The sequence below is a fragment of the Triticum dicoccoides genome, chromosome 5A (assembly GCF_002162155.2).
Source record: "Triticum dicoccoides isolate Atlit2015 ecotype Zavitan chromosome 5A, WEW_v2.0, whole genome shotgun sequence".
Lineage (NCBI taxonomy): Eukaryota > Viridiplantae > Streptophyta > Magnoliopsida > Poales > Poaceae > Triticum > Triticum dicoccoides.
The window spans coordinates 688487941-688497962 of NC_041388.1; positions in this window are offsets into that span (position 1 = coordinate 688487941).

A 10022-nucleotide genomic window follows, 5' to 3' on the forward strand; every position below is an offset into this window, starting at 1 on the left:
GGTGAAAAACTAAGATATCAATTCCTGGAACTGATTCCCACACCAATCCTCAGCTTTGTAATACAAATAAAACCTCACTTGTCTCCCCAAAAAGTCAATGAGGGTTTCAACCTCATTAGCTTTGCACTCTTTGATCGTGATACCTCTAGATCATCCAAGTATTAAGTAATAAAATAGAATATTGCCTTGGGAAAGATGACATATTGTTGATCGTGATACCCATGGATCATCCAAGTATTAAGTAATAAAACAGAGTATTGATTTGGGAAAGATGGCATAATGTTGACAACATAACTTCTTCTTGGGCAGTATGCAATCATTTATCCTTAGTGGCAAAAGTACAATTACTCATTTTTCTCTCTTATTGTTCCTTACCACATTCCTTCACAACCATATCAATGTGATATTTGGAACAATTCATCAACTCTAAAACTAGTGGTCTCTACTAGTAAACACAAAGCCCACCATGTAGGGGAACGTAGTAATTTCAAAAAAATTCCTACGCACACGCAAGATCATGGTGATGCATAGCAACAAGAGGGGAGAGTTTGATATACGTACCCTTGTAGATCGACAACGGAAGCGTTTGGTTGATGTAGTCGTACGTCTCCACGGCCTGACCGATCAAGCACCGAAACTACGGCACCTCCGAGTTCTAGCACACGTTCAGCTCGATGACGATCTCCGGACTCCGATCCAGCAAAGTGTCGGGGAAGAGTTCCGTCAGCACGACGGCATCGTGACGATCTTGATACACTACCGTCGCAGGGCTTCGCCTAAGCACCGCTACAATATTATCGAGGACTATGGTGGAAGGGGGCACCGCACACGGCTAAGAATATGGTCACGTGGATCAACTTGTGTGTCTAGGGGTGCCCCCTGCCCCCGTATATAAAGGAGCAAGGGGAGGAGGCCGGCCGGCCCTATAGGCGCGCCAAGGAGGAGTCCTCCTCCTAGTAGGAGTAGGACTCCTACTAGGAGGGGGAAAGAAGTGGGGAGGGAGAGGGAAAGGGGGGCGCCGCCCCCTCTCCTAGTCCAATTCGGACCAAGGGGGCGAGGAGGCGCACGGACCACCCTTCGCTGCCCCTCTCTCTTTCCACTAAGGCCCATATGGCCCATTACTTCTCCCGGGGGGTTCCCGTAACCCTCCGGCTCTCCGGTTTTCTCCGAAATCACCTGGAACACTTCCAATGTCCGAATATAGCCGTCCAATATATCAATCTTTATGTCTCGGCCATTTCGAGACTCCTCGTCATGTCCGTGATCACATCCAGGACTCCGAACTAACTTCGGTACATCAAAACTCATAAACTCATAATATAACTGTCATCGAAACATTAAGCGTGCGGACCCTACGAGTTCGAGAACAATGTAGACATGACCGAGACACGTCTCCGGTCAATAACCAATAGCGGAACCTGGATGCTCATATTGGCTCCTACATATTCTACGAAGATCTTTATCGGTCAGACCGCATAACAACATACGTTGTTCCCTTTGTCATCGATATGTTACTTGCCCGAGATTCGATCGTCGGTATCTCAATACCTAGTTCAATCTCGTTACCGGCAAGTCTCTTTACTCGTTCCGTAATACATCATCTCACAACTAAATCATTAGTTGCAATGCTTGCAAGGCTTATGTGATGTGCATTACTGAGAGGGCCCAGAGATACCTCTCCGACAATCGGAGTGACAAATCCTAATCTCGAAATACGCCAACCCAACATGTACCTTTGGAGACACCTGTAGAGCTCCTTTATAATCACCCAGTTATGTTGTGACGTTTGATAGCACACAAAGTGTTCCTCTGGCAAACGGGAGTTGCATAATCTCATAGTCATAGGAACATGTATAAGTCATGAAGAAAGCAATAGCAACATACTAAACGATCGGGTGCTAAGCTAATGGAATGGGTCATGTCAATCAGATCATTCATCTAATGATGTGATCCTGTTAATCAAATGAAAACTCTTTGTCCATGGTTAGGAAACATAACCATCTTTGATTAACAAGCTAGTCTAGTAGAGGCATACTAGTGACACTCTGTTTGTCTATGTATTCACACATGTATTATGTTTCCGGTTAATACAATTCTAGCATGAATAATAAACTTTTATCATGATATATAAGGAAATAAATAATAACTTTATTATTGCCTCTAGGTCATATTTCCTTCAGTCTCCCACTTGCACAAGAGTCAATAATCTAGATTACACAGTAATGATTCTAACACCCATGGAGCCTTGGTGTTGATCATGTTTTGCTCGTGGAGGAGGCTTAGTCAACGGGTCTGCTACATTCAGATCCGTATGTATCTTGCAAATCTCTATGTCTCCCACCTGGACTAGATCCCGGATGGAATTGAAGCGTCTCTTGATGTGCTTGGTTCTCTTGTGAAATCTGGATTCCTTTGCCAAGGCAATTGCACCAGTATTGTCACAAAAGATTTTCATTGGACCCGATGCACTAGGTATGACACCTAGATCGGATATGAACTCCTTCATCCAGACTCCTTCATTCGCTGCTTCCGAAGCAGCTATGTATTCCGCTTCACACGTAGATCCCGCCACGACGCTCTGTTTAGAACTGCACCAACTGACAGCTCCACCGTTTAATGTAAACACGTATCCGGTTTGCGATTTAGAATCGTCCGGATCAGTGTCAAAGCTTGCATCAACGTAACCGTTTACGATGAGCTCTTTGTCACCTCCATATACGAGAAACATATCCTTAGTCCTTTTCAGGTACTTCAGGATATTCTTGACCGTTGTCCAGTGATCCACTCCTGGATTACTTTGGTACCTCCCTGCTAGACTTATAGCAAGGCACACATCAGGTCTGGTACACAGCATTGCATACATGATAGAGCCTATGGCTGACGCATAGGGAACATCTTTCATTTTCTCTCTATCTTCTGCAGTGGTCGGGCATTGAGTCCGACTCAACTTCACACCTTGTAACACAGGCAAGAACCCTTTCTTTGCTTGATCCATTTTGAACTTCTTCAAAATCTTGTCAAGGTATGTGCTTTGTGAAAGTCCAATTAAGCGTCTTGATCTATCTCTATAGATCTTTATGCCTAATATGTAAGCAGCTTCACCGAGGTCTTTCATTGAAAAACTCTTATTCAAGTATCCCTTTATGCTATCCAGAAATTCTATATCATTTCCAATCAGTAATATGTCATCCACATATAATATCAGAAATTCTACAGAGCTCCCACTCACTTTCTTGTAAATACAGGCTTCTCCAAAGGTCTGTATAAAACCAAATGCTTTGATCACACTATCAAAGTGTTTATTCCAACTCCGAGAGGCTTGCACCAGCCCATAAATGGATCGCTGGAGCTTGCACACTTTGTTAGCTCCCTTTGGATCGACAAAACCTTCCGGTTGCATCATATACAACTCTTCTTCCAGAAATCCATTCAGGAATGCAGTTTTGATATCCATCTGCCAAATTTCATAATCATAAAATGCGGCAATTGCTAACATGATTCGGACAGACTTAAGCATCGCTACGGGTGAGAAGGTCTCATCGTAGTCAACCCCTTGAACTTGTCGAAAACCTTTTGCGACAAGTCGAGCTTTGTAGACAGTAATATTACCGTCGGCGTCAGTCTTCTTCTTGAAGATCCATTTATTCTCAATTGCTTGCCGATCATCGGGCAAGTCAACCAAAGTCCATACTTTGTTCTCATACATGGATCCCATCTCAGATTTCATGGCTTCAAGCCATTTTTCGGAATCTGGGCTCACCATCGCTTCTTCATAGTTCGTAGGTTCATCATGATCTAGTAGCATGACTTCCAGAACAGGATTGCCGTACCACTCTGGCGTGGATCTTACTCTGGTTGATCTACGAGGTTCAGTAGTATCTTGTTCTGAAGTTTCATGATCATTATCATTAGCTTCCTCACTAATTGGTGTAGGTGTCGCAGAAATAGGTTTCTGTGATGTACTACTTTCCAATAAGGGAGCAGGTATAGTTACCTCATTAAGTTCTACTTTCCTCCCACTCACTTCTTTCGAGAGAAACTCCTTCTCTAGAAAGGATCCATTCTTAGCACCGAATGTCTTGCCTTCGGATCTGTGATAGAAGGTGTACCCAACAGTCTCCTTTGGGTATCCTATGAAGACACATTTCTCCGATTTGGGTTCAAGCTTATCAGGTTGAAGCTTTTTCACATAAGCATCGCAGCCCCAAACTTTAAGAAACGACAACTTTGGTTTCTTGCCAAACCATAGTTCATAAGGTGTCGTCTCAACGGATTTTGATGGTGCCCTATTTAACGTGAATGCGGCCGTCTCCAAAGCATAACCCCAAAATGATAGCGGTAAATTTGTAAGGGACATCATAGATCGCACCATATTAAGTAAAGTACGATTACGACGTTCGGACACACCATTACGCTGAGGTGTTCCGGGTGGCGTGAGTTGCGAAACTATTCCGCATTGTTTCAGATGTAGACCAAACTCGTAACTCAAATATTCTCCTCCACGATTAGATCGCAGAAACTTTATTTTCTTGTTACGATGATTTTCAACTTCACTCTGAAATTCTTTGAACTTTTCAAATATTTCAGACTTATGCTTCATTAAGTAGATATACCCATATCTGCTTAAATCATCTGTGAAGGTGAGAAAATAACGATATCTGCCACGAGCCTCAACATTCATCGGACCACATACATCTGTATATATGATTTCCAACAAATCTGTTGCTCTCTCCATTGTACCGGAGAACGGTGTTTTAGTCATCTTGCCCATAAGGCACGGTTCGCAAATACCAAGTGATTCATAATCAAGAGGTTCCAAAAGTCCATCGGTATGGAGTTTCTTCATGCGCTTTACACCGATATGACCTAAACGGCAGTGCCACAAATAAGTTGCACTATCATTATCAAGTCTGCATCTTTTGGCTTCAACATTGTGAATATGTGTGTTACTACTATCGAGATTCATCAAAAATAGACCACTCTTCAAAGGTGCATGACCATAAAAGATATTACTCATATAAATAGAACAACCATTATTCTCTGATTTAAATGAATAACCGTCTCGCATTAAACAAGATCCAGATATAATGTTCATGCTCAACGCTGGCACCAAATAACAATTATTTAGGTCTAATACTAATCCCGAAGGTAGATGTAGAGGTAGCGTGCCGACCGCGATCACATCGACTTTAGAACCATTTCCCACGCATCGTCACCTCGTCCTTTGCCAGTGTTCGCTTAATCCATAGTCCCTGTTTCGAGTTGCAAATATTAGCAACAGAACCAGTATCAAATACCCAGGTGCTACTGCGAGCTCTAGTAAGGTACACATCAATAACATGTATATCACATATACCTTTGTTCACCTTGCCATCCTTCTTATCCGCCAAATACTTGGGGCAGTTCCGCTTCCAGTGACCAGTCTGCTTGTAGTAGAAGCACTCGGTTTAGGCTTAGGTCCATACTTGGGTTTCTTCTCCTAATCAGCAACTTGCTTGCTTTTCTTCTTGAAGTTCCCCTTCTTCTTCCCTTTGCCCTTTTTCTTGAAACTAGTGGTTTTGTTGACCATCAACACTTGATGCTCCTTCTTGATTTCTACCTCCGCAGCTTTCAGCATTGTGAAGAGCTCGGGAATAGTCTTATTCATCCCTTGCATATTATAGTTCATCACAAAGCTCTTGTAGCTTGGTGGCAGTGATTGGAGAATTCTGTCAATGACGCAATCATCTAGAAGATTAACTCCCATCTGAATCAAGTGATTATTATACCCAGACATTTTGAGTATATGCTCACTGACAGAACTGTTCTCCTCCATCTTGCAGCTATAGAACTTATTGGAGACTTCATATCTCTCAATCTGGGCATTTGCTTGAAATATTAACTTCAACTCCTGGAACATCTCATATGCTCCACGACGTTCAAAACGTCGTTGAAGTCCCGATACTAAGCCGTAAAGCATGGCACACTGAACTATCGAGTAGTCATCAGCTTTGCTCTGCCAGACGTTCATAACATCTGGTGTTGCTCCAGCAGCAGGCCTGGCAACCAGCGGTGCTTCCAGGATGTAATTCTTCTGTGCAGCAATGAGGATAATCCTCAAGTTACGGACCCAGTCCGTGTAATTGCTACCATTATCTTTCATCTTTGCTTTCTCAAGGAACGCATTAAAATTTAACAGAACAACAACACGGGCCATTTATCTACAATTAACATAAACAAGCAAGATACTATCAGGGACTAAGTTCATGATAAATTTAAGTTCAATTAATCATATTACTCAAGAACTCCCACTTAGATAGACATCCCTCTAATCATCTAAGTGATCACGTGATCCAAATCAACTAAACCATAACCGATCATCGCGTGAAATGGAGTAGTTTTCAATGGTGAACATCGCTATGTTGATCATATCTACTATATGATTCACGCTCGATCTTTTGATCTCAGTGTTCCGAGGCCATATCTGCATATGCTAGGCTCGTCAAGTTTAATCTGAGTATTCTGCGTGTGCAAAACTGGCTTGCACCCGTTGTAGATGGACGTAGAGCTTATCACACCCGATCATCACGTGGTGTCTGGGCACGACGAACTTTGGCAACGGTGCATACTCAGGGAGAACACTTTTATCTTGAAATTTAGTGAGAGGTCATCTTATAATGCTACCGTCAATCAAAGCAAGATAAGATGCATAAAAGATAAACATCACATGCAATCAATATAAGTGATATGATATGGCCATCATCATCTTGTGCTTGTGATCTCCATCTTCGAAGCACCGTCGTGATCACCATCGTCACCGGCGTGACACCTTGATCTCCATCGTAGCATCGTTGTCGTCTCGCCAATCTTATGCTTCCACGACTATCGCTACCGCTTAGTGATAAAGTAAAGCATTACAGCGCGATTGCATTGCATACTATAAAGCGACAACCATATGGCTCCTGCCAGTTGCCGATAACTCGGTTACAAAACATGATCATCTCATACAATAAAATTTAGCATCATGTCTTGACCATATCACATCACAACATGCCCTGCAAAAACAAGTTAGACGTCCTCTACTTTGTTGTTACAAGTTTTACGTGGCTGCTACGGGCTTAAGCAAGAACCAATCTTACCTACGCATCAAAACCACAATGATAGTTTGTCAAGTTGGTGCTGTTTTAACCTTCGCAAGGACCGGGCGTAGCCACACTCGGTTCAACTAAAGTTGGAGAAACTGTCACCCGCAAGCCACCTATGTGCAAAGCACGTCGGGAGAACCGGTCTCGCGTAAGCGTACGCGTAATGTCCGTCCGGGCCGCTTCGTCCAACAATACCGCCGAACCAAAGTATGACATGCTGGTAAGCAGTATGACTTATATCGCCCACAACTCACTTGTGTTCTACTCGTGCATATAACATCAACATATAAAACCTAGGCTCGGATGCCACTGTTGGGGAACGTAGTAATTTCAAAACAATTCCTACGCACACGCAAGATCATGGTGATGCATAGCAACGAGAGGGGAGAGTGTGATCTACGTACCCTTGTAGATCGACAACGGAAGCGTTTGGTTGATGTAGTCGTACGTCTCCACGGCCCGGCCGATCAAGCACCGAAACTACGGCACCTCCGAGTTCTAGCACACGTTCAGCTCGATGACGATCCCCGGACTCCGATCCAGCAAAGTGTCGGGGAAGAGTTCCGTCAGCACGACGGCGTGGTGATGATCTTGATGCACTACCGTCGCAGGGCTTCGCCTAATCACCGCTACAATATTATCGAGGACTATGGTGGAAGGGGGCACCGCACACAGCTAAGAATATGATCACGTGGATCAACTTGTGTGTCTAGAGGTGCCCCCTGCCCCCGTATATAAAGGAGCAAGGGGATGAGGCCGGCCGGCCCTATAGGCGCGCCAAGGAGGAGTCCTCCTCCTAGTAGGAGTAGGACTCCTACTAAGAGGGGGAAAGAAGTAGGGAGGGAGAGGGAAAGGGGGGCGCCGCCCCCCCTCTCCTAGTCCAATTCGGACCAAGGGGTGAGGAGGCACGCGGCCCACCTTTGGTTGCCCCTCTCTCTTTCCACTAAGGCCCATATGGCCCATTACTTCTCCCGGGGGGGTTCCGGTAACCCTCCGGCTCTCCGGTTTTCTCTGAAATTACCCGGAACACTTCCGGTGTCTGAATATAGCCGTCCAATATATCAATCTTTATGTCTCAACCATTTCGAGACTCCTTGTCATGTCCGTCATCACATCCAGGACTCCGAAATAACTTCGGTACATCAAAACTCATAAACTCATAATATAACTGTCATCGAAACCTTAAGCGTGCGGACCCTACGGGTTCGAGAACAATGTAGACATGACCGAGACACGTCTCCGGTCAATAACCAATAGCGGAACCTGGATGCTCATATTGGCTCCTACATATTCTACGAAGATCTTTATCGGTCAGACCGCATAACAACATATGTTGTTCCCTTTGTCATCGGTATGTTACTTGCCCGAGATTCGATCGTCGGTATCTCAATACCTAGTTCAATCTCGTTATCGGCAAGTCTCTTTACTCGTTTCGTAATACATCATCTCACAACTAACTCATTAGTTGCAATGCTTGCAAGGCTTATGTGATGTGCATTACCGAGAGGGCCCAGAGATACCTCTCCGACAATCGGAGTGACAAATCCTAATCTCGAAATACGCCAACCCAACATGTACCTTTGGAGACACCTGTAGAGCTCCTTTATAATCACCCAGTTACGTTGTGACGTTTGGTAGCACACAAAGTGTTCCTCCGGCAAACGGGAGTTGCATAATCTCATAGTCATAGGAACATGTATAAGTCATGAAGAAAGCAATAGCAACATACTAAACGATCGGGTGCTAAGCTAATGGAATGGGTCATGTCAATCAGATCATTCATCTAATGATGTGATCATGTTAATCAAATGACAACTCTTTGTCCATGGTTAGAAAACATAACCATCTTTGATTAACAAGCTAGTCTAGTAGAGGCATACTAGTGACACTCTGTTTGTCTATGTATTCACACATGTATTATGTTTCCGGTTAATACAATTCTAGCATGAATAATAAACTTTTATCATGATATATAAGGAAATAATTAATAACTTATTATTGCCTCTAGGGCATATTTCCTTCACACCATTATGTCATTGCTGCCCTCTCCATATGCACAATCATACTGCAGAGTACCTGCTGAGCCCTCCATGTGATTCTAGGCTACTTGTGTTTTCTCCATGCATAAGATCGTCGACGCACGTTCCTGAGCAAATATTGTATGGCTCATGAACTGTCGCGAGGTCGCCCTAGCCCACGACACTTCTAGCACATGGTATTCATTGGTCCCAGCGAATACCAAGTTTCCTAGTTTTTTGGTGATACATATCGCCATTGCTTCTTCATCTCCCATGGCCAAATATATAACGGCGGGGGAAGGTCGTGAGAAGAGGGCCCCCAACACCATCTAAACCTCCCTCATTTTGTTCTCCCATCGTACTGGGTACATCAACTAGTCAAGCTTCTTCCTCAGTGCATCTCCCTTCTCCTAGGCCTTGTCAGTAACTCCATCCCCTTTCTTCACTGGGCCGGTAGCGGTGTCATTCTCTTCCTCCTCCTGTGAGCACAGCGATGCCTCTCGTGAAGACCTTATAATTGCCATTTTCAATCCAAGACCGCCACTTCTACTTTGTAACCTACCTCGTTAGAGCACGAGTTCCCATTGGACGGGGACGTGTATGGTATAGCCCTCATCCGTGTTATCATTCACCTTCCAAGTTGCATGTTCTTCGCCTCCCATACCTCGTATCCGCATTCTTCATGGTTGTATCTCGTGACACCATAAACATTACATAAGAACGAAATGTTCTCGTACTTTAATTGCATCCACCGGTGTCCTTCTCCTACCACATTTAGTGGTACAAATTTGGATACAGCTTTCGCAATGAGTACACACACATAGTTCAGCTCATGTAACATAGAAGGACTCATGTACACCCCCCAAAACCGGTCAATACG